Below are 13,753 nucleotides of genomic sequence, written 5' to 3' on the forward strand. Positions count from 1 at the left end.
TGGAAGAAATTTAAAACAACGACTAGATGGACATGATAGAGCAATTCGCTTGGAAAAGTGACCCTGTCAGCCGCAGTACATCATGGTCTGTAATCTGGCCACAAATTTGACTTTGATGGGACTCGTGTCCTAGGCAAGACATCAAACAAACGACACAGGTTGATTTTGGAAGCGTGGCACATGAAGAGCTGGGAGGGTGGCCTAACTTGGGAGACGGTGGACATACCCACACAATACACACTTCTGATGAAAATGGCAAAAACTTGATGGTGCACAGCTGGATAAGGTGAACAACAAACACCCAATCCCAAACACCACATCCACATGTGCACAACACCCAACGCGAACCCCAACACCCGCACAAGCAACACCTCATCATGCTCAACCCGGACATGAAACCAGTCGTGTTCGTTCCCCGGAAACACAAAAACAACAAGCACACACACGTGCTCACCCACACACATACAACACCAGATCACATGTAAGTAAAAACAAAAAAGAGCAGAGCACCCCTTCAATGATGTGATTTGACGTTTGTTTTTGCTTTCGCAAAATAACATTTTAAAAGCACTCCTCCATTTTACCTCGAGCACCAGCACATGACCGGAAATGAGCGGTCGTATCAAAATAAAAACCTGACACATGCCGAGGCTCGGGGTCTATTGTGCCTGATGAAGCCGGCTGTGAAGCTGGTGAAACATTGCCTGAGATCGGGTCTGCTCTCGCTTTTTGCTCAGATTAGCGGAGTCAATCTAGTTTTTTACTTTTGGTTAGAAGCGCCTTCTTTTTCTTAAAAAAAGTATATTAAATGCATATTACATTGCTTATTGAAATATCAGGTGTGATTTTGTTTGGAAATGAACTGAGATAGTTTTGAGATAACAATTTTTACCATGTGACATGCATGTACGAAGTTTTAGAAACTATTGTCCACTTTTGTTAAATCCACCATAAAGTTGTTTGATGTGCTGTACTTTGGTCCATTTTGTATCACATATATATATATATATATATATATATATATATATATATATATATATATATATTTACGCACACGCACACGCACGCACACACACACACACACACACACTATTGGCATAGGCCTCATTATTGGAGACATTTTGATTGTTTCAGAATGTAGCTATATAGCTTTATGATTTGTAGATTTATAGCTGATTGACCGTTTTTACAGCCATTTTTCCCTGCTGTGCAGGGGTTAGGCTTTTTCTTGAGGCAATGTTTTTTTTATGGCCAGATGCCTTTCCTGACGCCAACCCTGGTCGCCTCTTACGACACACAGGGATATGGTATACCTATTCTAACCGGGGCATACACCAGGACCAGTACACTGGTACTCACTTCGCCGACCTCAGATGGATGACAGGCTGAGTCAACCCCCTGGTGTTAATTCAGCAGCCAACGGGGCTTGAACTCAGGACCCTGGGATCCCAAGCCGCCACCCTAACCACTAAGCCAACACCAGGCTTAGATTTATAGCTGATTATATATGTATATATGTATGTGTATGTATATATATATATATATATATATATATATATATATATATATATATATATATATATATATATATATATATATATATATATATATATATATATATATAATATACATACATACATACATACATACATACATACATACATACATATATATTGCTATAACGCCTATACACCATCTTTCACAAAATAGCTAATTATGGATAAAAAAAAAAAGATCATAATAAAAAGCTTTACCGAGGCTGGTTGTTACAGGTAATGGTCATAGATAAATCCTGACATGGGTGACAACAATTGTGACATTTAGGTACCCCTGATGTGATTTTAGAGCCGCGTTGAGATTATTTACCTTGCATATATCTACACAATAGGTCGACCAACATGGATGTTTCTACTTTTTGGCTTAACTATATACCTGATGTCCTGCTGAGGTTTGCTTCCTGTAATTTTCTGTTCTAATGAATGGAGCTTGCCATGAGTGCTCCCTTTCTGTGGACATTGGCACAGAAGATTTTAGGAACTTTTTGTTTTATTAATCAAATGTCCATTACGCCTTTGACATTGCTTCAAATTTGTTTGTTTACAGAGGTGTGCCTTTTCCCTGTTGTTTTTCTCTCTGTATAAAAGGAATCTAAAGATAAGTCTTTGTCCGCATTTGGGTTCTTTCTCCATTTTGGTGATATTATTCTTCCATGCTGCTTATGCTAACAAACTGATGTTGCTTTGTTTTTTTTTTTCTTCTATTGATCAACTGAATTTATGGATTGAGATATAGTTGATAGGGAAGCATGAATGACAAAATGCTGGTTTATTTGGATGGCAGACCTACACAAACCATTTTCCTCTGGTTTACATAATCCTTATTGAATCTTAAACATCACGTATTGTGTGAGAAACATACATTATGCATTATGGAAATTGATAAAATTGCATGAGCCATGCTTTCTGGATATGGATCAATCTGAGCCAGACCACTGTACAGCTGTTTGATCAGTACCACTGCAAGCATGAGGCCATAAGCTGCTCTTTGTGGCAAGTATATAAGAATGTCACTGGCTCTATATATACCCTGAAAGGTCCTTTTGAGCCTGCTTCTGAATAACCTCCTCTCTGGAATGAAAGACTCGGTCCTTCCTGATTCACAGTGTGGCTTTTGCACTGGTTGTAGAACCATATTCACTGTTTTCATTGCAAAACAGATTCGAGAAAAATATCCTGAACAGCACCAAGATTTTGATATAGTATTCAATGATTTAATGTAAACCTTTGATATGGTCAGTAGACTGGGACAATGGAGGTGACTTTCAAACTTTGGAGATACATACAAGATGGTTAATGTCTTGTGGCAACTTTGTGATGATGTTGTTGTTCAATTGTGTCAACAGAGAAGTAGTAATAACAAATGTAATGAAATCGGTTTATTCAATTTCAAGTATTGCAACACCATGTTGGAATTCCATGGAAATATTACATCTTAAAATTCAACATCAACAATTTTAACAGAAGCACTCACATTGATGCCTCACCCTGCCTGTGAAACACCAGGATGACAGGTTATAGCAGGGCCAAGATTCAAGCCCAGGCTACACAGCTTAGAGGCGAGTGTGCATACCTCTCGGTCATCCTGTGAGCCCCATCAACAAGAAAAAAATGAAGGGATGAAATTATGAAAGAAGAATAACGGAAGAGCAAAAAAAGAATCAAAAAGTCATAAGGATTATATTATAAAGTTACAATAATTAAAAAATAAATACATACACATGTGAACATCGAGTTATTTTGAGTGGGCACAATTATGGTAATACAGAATCCACTTTTCATTAAAAAAAATTATGTAAGTAGGGTAAAGCACTGTTCTTCAAATGGTTTGTTTTTCAACAAAATTCTAGGATTTTTGCAGTCAACCTAAGGGTCCTTCTGGAGCTATTAATGCGGAAGAATTGTACAAATTGACAAATTTGTACTTTCAACGTTTTTTTTCATCAACGCAACACAGAGTGATTTTCCGTGTTCTTCCAGACTATGGAGTGAGTATTGAGCCAAAACATGTTATGTTGCATATTTGGATCCCAATATTATGCGAAGAGCCGTTTAGAAAAAAAAAATATACTCTTTCGATGCGGAACTTTTACTCTTTTGTGAGTGCTCTGCTCCACAGGTGCTGCATATACGTAAAGAGACCTCATGTTCTATACATAAATAGTAATCAAGTCTTGGGGCAGTAAACCATGACATTTCAAGAGATGTAATATGTGGAGTTTACCATTCACACATTTTTCGATATTTTCCACATGAGCTTCTCACTTTAAATAATTTTGAATGAAACTTTCACCATGCATAAATTATGGAGCTGATGGTTTCCAATCTGCATCATTGGCTTATTTGGAGGATCTCGCATAAATGAACTAGAACGGCACTTGGTGGAGCACATACCTCCGCTGAGCTGAACAGTTTACATTTTGCACCCCACCGATATGCCGGATCTGGATCTGGACCGAAACCAAAATCAAATCAGCTTGTTCCTGTCACGTACCCAACTCATCCACCAAATTTTGTCATAACCCATCCACAACTTTTTATACGCCAGAGATATATATATATATATATATATATATATATATATATATATATATATATATATATATATATATATATATATATATATATATATATATATATATATATATATATATATATATATCGGGGCGTATTATGTGATACCGGTCGTCCGTCCGTCTGTCTGTCTGTCTCCCTCCGTCCGTCCGTCGGTCCGTCTGTTCCTGTCTGCACTCTAACTCCCAAAGTTTTCAACTTTCACGTTTCATATTTGGTACATAGGTACAGACTGTGGAGACGGTGTGTCGCTACATATGTTCGTCATCTAAAGTGGTTGCCGGGGCAAACAGGATGCTGTTTTCCATCCGTTCCTGTCCGCACTCTAACTCACAAAGTTTTCAACTTTCACGTTTCATATTTGGTACATAGGTACAGACGGTGGAGACGGTGTGTCGCTACATATGTTCGTCATCTAAAGTGGTTGCCATGGCAACCAGGATGCTGTTTTCCATCCGTTCCTGTCCGCACTCTAACTCACAAAGTTTTCAACTTTCACGTTTCATATTTGGTACATAGGTACAGACGGTGGAGACGGTGTGTCGCTACATATGTTCGTCATCTAAAGTGGTTGCCATGGCAACCAGGATGCTGTTTTCCATGTAGTAGCACAATTCTGTATATACCTTCTTGTTCTTCATAAATTGACGTGTTTGAATATATAATTGTGTGTGTGTGTGTGTGTGTGTGTGTGTGTGTGTGTGTGTGTGTGTGTGTGTGTGTGTGTGTGTGTGTGTGTGTGTGTGTCAGAGACTTTTTCGGGCGTATATTGTGCTCACTTGCGCTCTTGTTGAAATATTGTGCTGGCCCTATCTCTCAATTAGAAGAATCACTTTAAATTCTACTATCCGGATTCGGATCTTCACCAAAATCTAAACAATTCGTCCGTGTCACATACCCAACCTGTCCACCACATTTCGTCCAAATCTGTCTGTAACTTTTTGAGATATCCTGCTGACAAACGAACAAACACAGACAGACAAGCAGGGGTGAAAACAACCTCCGTCCACCTTTAGTAGTGGAGGAAAATATCCATTTTGACACATTTTGCATGGTTAAATCTCATATTATTGCTCTGAGACCATTTTAAAAGGTTATTCGCTGCTAATTGCATATTTGAAGACTGGTTTATCAGATAAGTGTGTGCTGTACACAGTTTATCAGATGGCAGTGCATCAATGATCATCGCTAAAAAAAATGATGGATCCCTCGTGTGTTCCTTGAGGGACTCCTACATTGAGCGAGGTCCAATCACAGCAAGTTACATGAGAGCGTACACACCCCTGACGGGAGAACAAGTATTATGTTATTGATTCGATCAAATTTTTTTGTAAAGTCTATTACAACGGCTGAGGAAAATGATAAATATAGTATCAGAGGCATTTAGAATAGCGAATGCAGTGAAGTGAGGCTGTCATCGCTCCATCCATGATCGGATTCTCTTTGGCACCATCAACGATGTACATATGTATGCAGAGTGGAGTTTTCTCTCGGGAAAGTCTTCACAACTTTTTTTTAATACAAGAATCTGGGCTCATAAAGTTGTGAGGTGTCAGAAGGGAGAAGTTATATCTATGTGTTGTCCCACTGCCATTGGGACAACACATGAATACAACAAGGAGATGGACGAACTGGAAGGAGCTGCAGGAGGAGAGAAAAGAGCGATGCAAACATAGCAACCTGCAAGTGAATGGGGGAACCTTTCTTGGCTACATCCTTCAACTAAAATTACAGAAGCCCTCTCTTACCCAGAATTGCTCTTTGCCGATGACTGTATCCTAGTAGCACAAACATAAACCATAAGATAGTAGTTCATACATGCTGATACTTCATCGCACATCGCAAGCATTGGGATCACTTCGAATGCCATCATGAAATTGGTACAGCGTGGCAGTGTGTTTCTGAATAATTCCTTCATCTATGAGGATATTGAGGTGATAATTAACAAGGTCAACTTGGCAGACGGTCGCTTTCATGAATCAGTCTGGAAGCAGCATGGCAGTCACCCCCACACAAAATTCGAACTCTACAGAGCAGTAGTGGCCTCAACACTTTTCTTTGGTTTTGAGGCCTGCTCATGTTCCCATCATCAAATTGCTTCTCTCACATTCTCCTAATCTTTGGCATGAACTGGCAAGACAATTGCTCACAATAAGAATCTTAAGTGCTCCAGTTAATTACCACACTATTGAGGCAATGCTAATTAAAACCAGCTATGCTGAGTCTGTCGTCATATCGGCTGAAAAGGGAATGCACACATGTATGGGAACCCAAGCGACTAATGCAAGGGTAACTTGCTGATGACAAACATAGTCAGGACAGTCATTGAAATTATTTTAAGGACATGTTATTAAAAATAACTTAAAGGCCTGCAACATGACTGGTAAGGAATTCAAGACCAGCTGGAATGCTGCCGGGCCATAAAGTAGGAAATGGATGACTTAAAAGTATTGACATTGCAGTAGTGCACATGCCTAAGCAGCACGGAGAATGGCAGCAACATCAAAGCAAGCATCAAGCACATCGGTCACAACAACCACTGAAATGTCCAGAATGTAATCAACCCTGTGGCTCAAAAATTGGACTTACAAGTCACATGTGGAGCAATATGACAGACTATATAGAGATTATCAGATGTGATTAAGTAAACTACTACTACTACTACTACTACTACTACTACTATTACCACCACCACCACCACCACCACCACCACTACTACTACTACTACTACTACTACTAGGACGACTATGCTACTGCTTTCACCAGAAGTTGGAAATGTAAATTTTCTGCATCTGAAAAGGTTATTTTTACGAGTAAACATTGAGTATGCAAAGACCGCATTCAATGTCAGGTCATGTTATTTTGCTCCAAGATATTTACCATTATTAGCCCCTGTTGGACTTGGTCTGAAACAGGGGCTTATGGGTTTTGTCTTGATTTTCGTATATATATATATATATATATATATATATATATATATATATATATGTATATGTATATATATATATATATATATATATATATGTATATGTATATATATATATATATATGTATATATATATATATATATATATATATATATATATATATATATATATATATATATATATATATATATATATATATATATATATATATATGTATATGTATATGTATATATATATATATATATATATATGTATATGTATATATATATATGTGTGTGTATGCGTGCGTCCGCAACCATATTCTGGACATGTGTGGACCAATTTTATTAGTGCTTGGCACAAACACAACACATGATGGTATACATATGCGCTTCATTTTGTTTCTTGATGCAATCAAAGATGGCCGACTGGCAGCCATTTTCGTTGCAAAACCCAAAAAACAACCCGAAGTCAAACATGTCTTCAACGTTTCTCAGACATGCATTTACTGATGTTGTTCAAACTAGGCGCACAGATAAAGAAGGATAGTTTACATAGGCATGCCATTTTTTTTTCGAGATCAGATCTAAGATGGCTGACTGGTGGCCATTTTGTTACTTAAACGCGTCCCCAATCATATCTCAGACATACATGGGTCTGATCTTGTTCAAACTTGGCACAACCACAGTACATGATGGCATACACGTGCACTTTATTTTGCAATCTGATCAAAGATGGCCGAGTGGTAGATTGGCGGCCATTTTAGATGTAAAAAAAACAACAACCTGGTATTGAGCACGTCTTCAACCATTTCTCAGACATGCATTTCCCGATGTTGTTCAAACTTGGCACACAGTTAAGGAATGACGGCTTACATGAGCATGCCATTTCTTTTCCAGATCAGATTCAAGATGGCCGACTGGCGGCCATTTTAGTTGTAAAAAATCCGATGTTGAACACGTCTTGAACCATTTCTCGTATATACATTTATCGATGTTATTCAAACTTGGCACATAGATAAAGAATGATGGTTTACACATGCAATCATTTTGTTTTTAGAGGTCATATCCAAGATGTCGACTGGCGGCCAATTTAGTTGTAAATACCCCGATGTTGAACACGTCTTCAACCATTTCTCAGATATGTATCGATTGATGTTGTTAAAACTTGGCATCTAGATAAGGAGTGACAGCTTACATAAGCACATCTTTTTATTTTTTTTTGAGATCAGATCCAAGATTGCCGACCGGCAGCCATTTTGTGACTTAAATGTATTCCCAAACATTTCTCAGATATGCATGGTCCAATTTTGTTCAAACTTAGCACAAGCACAGTACATGCTGGCATACATATGACCCTGATGTTATTCTGCGATCTTATCAAAGATGGCCGACTGGTAATCTGGCGGCCATTTTAGATGTACATTAATATGGGCTTGCCCTTTAACTCCATGCAGCAAAAATTACTAAAACAACAGGGGCTATGACATTTTATGTCTTTTTTTTTTTTCCTTGTTTTACGACTAATATAAAAGTGGAGAAGTGGCCTTAAGATTGATCTTCATGGGACATTTCCATGGACGACTACCCAAAACGAGCAGTGAGGAATGGTCACCTATATTTTCAAACGTTTCTCTCCTCACCACTACTCCCAGTCTTGGACAGTGTTACTTTACAATGAAGTCATCATCATGACTGGCAATTGTCAAAGAATCGCCGAAAAATACTGATAAACATTCAATACAGCGCCCCCCAATAATCATTTTGGACGAGTCAATGTATTTGTTGTCAAAATAATAGACTAGTGGGGACATGCTCATTAGTTTATCTGGAATTGGAATTCCAAATAAGGTATTGTCATCGTGCACCGTCCGTCCGTACGTCTCCTATTTTGGCTTCTCCGGCCAAACCGCTTGGCTGATCTGGCTGAAATTTGGCAGCAATATTCTGCTCCTGACTGGTAATGGGGATTTCCAAGCTCGTTCCGGTCATGTGACTTCAAGTAGGTCAAAATGGTGGACTTAGTAAATTCCTTGAAAAATCTTCTTCTCCAGACCCACCAGTCAGAATGCTACCAAATTTGGGTTGCATTAGGACATGGTCCTGATGTTAAATTGCGGAGGTCATGCTGATCATGTGACCGGAATGGTGGCGTTTAAAAAGTGTGACAAAATGGTGGCGTTAGTAAATTTATTGGAAAATTGTGTAAATGCCTTCAAAAACCTTCTCCAGACCCATGAGTCAGATTGCTACCAAATTTGGGTTACAACATTCGGCCAGGGCCCAGATAAGCTACAGTTCCAGTGGTCCTATTTTTTTGAGCCTATTGAATAATGTTGACTAAAGAAAAAGGTGCAACCTCTTTATATTATGTTGAGCTACAATCTGTTGCTTCAAGAAGTTTTACAATGCTTCACGTCATGCTCGTCTCGATCAATTATTTTGTCATTCCCTTTCCTGCTTGATATTCTTGCCGTTTAAAATGATTGATTCAATTCTTCTTCTTCTGCTTCTTCTTGAACAGCCAAAATTATTCCCACATTCTTGTGAGGTTGGCCAGGGGAGGGTTTTGGTCTGTCTTTCATGAACCACCTAGTCAGGCCTAATGCTTGAGTAAGTAGCCAGAGCAGGAATTTGTAACTTGGCCATGGTGCTGACGATAGCTCACCTACTCTTCACAAAGGAAACCGTGGGATGTTTAACGGAACACCAACTAATGCCGGCAGATGTGACACCCAGTTAACGTCCATCCGAGGGTCAGCACACACATTGATGAATCACCCTGCATGTGAAACACTGGAATGACTTGATATATTCAATGGCCGAGATTCAAACCCAGGCTGGATAGCTTAGAGATGAGTGTGCATACGTCGAGGGTCGAGGCCAACCTGCCAGCCCGGATGGAATCACTTCATTGGTGCAATAAATTGCCTATGAGGGTCAACCTCAAATACACACTGCAGTCTTATCAGGGGAGTGATAGGTTATTGGTGGGAGGAGGAAGGGGAGGGGGGGGGAGGGGGAGCATTGTGGTAAAGATCGGATCTCAAAACCACGAATGACTTGAGTTTTGATTATTGACTTTGCATCTCACACAAAGTTGTGCTGACACGGGTCAATACAAATTATGAATGCATTGATCTAATCACGATCAACAATATTTCTTATTTTCTTTCCTTTATCTATCCAGTGTGATGCGTCATGGAGAAAAGTTGGCATTTACTATCCTACCTTGTGTTAAGAGAATATGATTTTAAAGTTGGAAGCATCTGGTTTACATCCCACCATGACATCCACCCACACAAAGTGTATTCAAATAGGAGGTATGTTTTCTTGTATTGTGGTCGGATTCGGTGCAGCAGCCACAATTCATTACAAGTACGAGCAAGTCTGGTCCGGCATGACAAGTTCGATTAATCATCGACCGTTGAGACTGTTTGACCGTTACACATCATTGTGTTGAAATATCTGCACCATGCACACTTGATTGTGCAGGTCCTGTGGCTGCTGGTTCTTTGCATCGTTGCTGAGAGCGCAGCTGTGTCATTGATGCAGTGTTCCCTGGTTCCATTAAGCCGGTACTCATTTTGACGACGTCAGAAGGATGGCGGGCTGAGTCAACCCACCTGGTATTGTTTAACGGTTCGACAGGGGCTTAAACTCAGAACCCTAAGATCTCAATCCAGCCACTTTAACCGTTAAGCCAACACCAGGCGTATGTATAACAGTAGAAAATTCCCTTGAGGAAAAAAAAATCATTCAGTAATTCATTGTTGCATTTGCTTACTGCATTTCAGAGTTGTTCTCATTTATAAGAAGCATCTATATGTGAAAGGAGAAAGCATCTATACTTTTGTAAATTTATAAACTACAAAGTTGCTTTTGTTTCTTGCGGCATTTTGTTCAGTCCAAACAAGAGCGAGAATTGCTTGGCAATACACGTCACATATCGATGTGATATGTTCTGAGTCCAAAAAGTGTATAACTCTGTGAAAAATTGACAAAACGCCCTGAAATTCGAACTTTTTCTGTAACGTATCATTACAAAGCCATCTACGAAGTTTCATTTGAATATGTTGAAGGGTATGGGGGAAAAAAGGCTGAAAAACCACAGGTGGGACGGATGGAAAACCTATAGTCCCCTCCAGTGAAACCAGAAGGGGACTAATAAAAATTCTGTTCAATCATCATCATTGTTAACCTCCGCCATCTTCGAAGATGGATGGAGGTTACTGTTTTCACCCCTTTCTGTTTGTTTGTTTGTTTGTTTGTTTGTTTGTGAACAGTATTACGGAAAAACTCCTCGACGGATTTCGACGAAACTTGGTGGGAGGGTTAGGTATGGTCCAAGGATCATGCCATTAAATTTTGGACTTGGTTCGATTTTTTTTTTTGGATTTTGAACTTGGTTCGATTTTGGACCCCCCCCCCAAAAAAAGAGGAATTTTTTTTGCAGTTCTACATGTTTTAAGTGATTTCCAACCCCCCAAAAAAAATTGTTACCCCCCCCCCCAAAAAAAAATTGTTAGAGAAATTTTTTTTTTGCATTTCTTCATATTTTAAGTAATTTCCAACCCCCAAAAAATTGTTTGAGAAAATTTTTTTTTTTGCATTTTACATATTTTAAGTGATTTCCAACCCCCCCAAAAAATTGTTACCCCCCCCAAAAAATATATATTTTTTGCATTTCTACATGTTTTAAGTGATTTCCAACCCCCCCCCCAAAAAAATTGTTGGAGAAAAAGACATTTTTGCAACTTTTTTTTCAACCAAATTTCGATTTTTTTTTTTTTGCATTTCTACATGTTTTAAGTGATTTCCAACCCCCTCCCCCCCAAAAAAAAATGGAGAAAAGAACTATAACTCTGTCAGCACTGTTGACATCATATTTAATGAATAAGATATAAGGTTCACTTGAGTGACCCAGCAGTATTGGCGGCGGAGGTTTTGCACTCTCCCGAGTGCTCCCCCTCTAGTCTGATCCTGATATGATGATGAACAGAAACCTGATTGAGTGATACAGGGCATTGCATCATTTGCCTTTGGTCAAGCTTGGTAGATAACTTGTCTTTACTGACCGCAATCATAACGAGCACATATTCCTGCGTCCCCAGACCTCGGTTCCCCCCATGAGGCCAATTTATAAGGGAAGCACTGTCATTGGGCCGAGTTTTGGACAGGCAGTCTACTGAATCGGAGCCCTCCTCAAAGCCGTCCCTTGTTATTGACGTAAAAACTAAAGACGAGTTACAGAACACACATTTTCAATCTCCTTTTCACTGCCTTTGCCTCACTTTCGGTGGTGTCCTCACTATTTGACCTTGCATTTCCAAATGTAATCTTTCCAATTATTTTGATTCACTTATTCTCATGTTTTTAAAAATTAGTTTGGAAACTCCCCAAACCACAAGCAAAGGAGGTCATTCTGGTCTGCCATGAATTGTCTTGCTTGCTTTTGCTTTAGGACATTTACCATTGTTTGTGACCTTCATGAGAGTCATAGCAGCTTGTTTCCTTTATTTTGGTAGAAGGCAATAAACTGTGCCTGCTGATGATACTGAAGCTTCATTTGCAGCTCTTTTGTTAGCCTGGTGGTGTGTGGGATAGGGAAACCCATGAATGTAACACATCAAGGCAGATTGTTGGAGGTTTGCTGGATTTGAAACTTGGATGAGCTTGAGCCTGGCTCAAAACTATCCTGTACTTGTTTGGCAAGGCTGAATATTATTGAAAGCTAAAAAAATATTGGATTAAGTACAATCCAGAATTTGTCTTTTTGTAATTATATAACATTAATTGTCTATAGTTTCTCTCAAAAACTGCCAAAAATATTTCACAAGTTGTTTACAAGTACACAATTAGATAAATAACAGTAGCTGACCGAGTGGTATCATGTCATGTACATTTTTGACTAACAGGATGGCGAAGATGTATGCACACTTGCCTCGAAGCTGTATAGCCTGGGTTCGAATCCTGACCCAGCTATAAACTTTCATCCCGGTATTTCACAGGCAGGGTGATTCGTCAATGAGTGTGCCAACCCTCGGATGGACGTTGGACATTGAAGGTCCCACGGTGACCTTCGTGAAGAGTAGGTGAGCTATCGCCGGCACCACGAACAAATTCCAAATTCCTGTCCTAATAAGCAGGGGGCACTGCATCAGCCACACAGCTGCACCCTCAGCCATTGATACGACACTGAAGCCTTGTGCAACATACAAATGAAGAAGATATGCATTTTTGACCAAGGGTTGATTCCGAGTTTGGCCCGCAGATGGCATCATTTCTTGGTGACATGACTACACTGCCGATGCAGTGCCCCTTTAGGTTAGGGCAGAAATTTGAAATTTATTCAGGGTGCTGGCAATAACTCACCCACTTTTTGTCAAAAGGCTGTGATTTTTTTTTTAATGTCGACCAACTAATACGAGCAGATGGGTCCTCAGCCGAACATCCTTATCAGGGGTGGTGCACTTCATGATACAACACCCCACTCGTGAAGCACCAGTCTGACGGTTTATAGTTGGACTGAGAATCGAACCCCGATAAGACCGCTCAAAGGAAAGTGTGCTACTTTTCATGACGGCCCAGCAGGGAGGACACCGTCACACTCGACTGGCATCCCAGAGGTTACAATGCGGTTGAAGGCAGCAGTGTTAAGCATTTTGATTATAACCTTCTGGAAACCATTGTGGTCCCCAGAGAATTACCATGTGTC

General features: G+C 39.5%; 1 protein-coding gene across 8 annotated transcripts in view; it reads left to right on the forward strand.

Annotated features, from left to right (window-relative positions):
• Nucleotides 1–13,753, forward strand: part of LOC147020586 (echinoderm microtubule-associated protein-like 2) — a 138,681-nt gene that overhangs the window by 42,188 nt on the left and 82,740 nt on the right. Inside the window, exon 2 of one of the 8 annotated variants that reach the window (XM_085896044.1) lies at nt 13,047–13,130. The exons of 6 other annotated variants lie outside the window; for them this stretch is intronic. The gene's annotated coding sequence lies outside the window, so the exon portion shown is untranslated. Of the gene's footprint in view, nt 1–13,045; nt 13,131–13,753 lie in introns of those variants that run through there. One more of the 8 variants, XM_085896045.1, reaches the window with a different exon arrangement.

This window comes from Eptatretus burgeri, chromosome 9, assembly GCF_056783735.1.
Source record: "Eptatretus burgeri isolate ZD-2024b chromosome 9, Ebu_testis_v1, whole genome shotgun sequence".
In the NCBI taxonomy this organism is placed as follows: domain Eukaryota; kingdom Metazoa; phylum Chordata; class Myxini; order Myxiniformes; family Myxinidae; genus Eptatretus; species Eptatretus burgeri.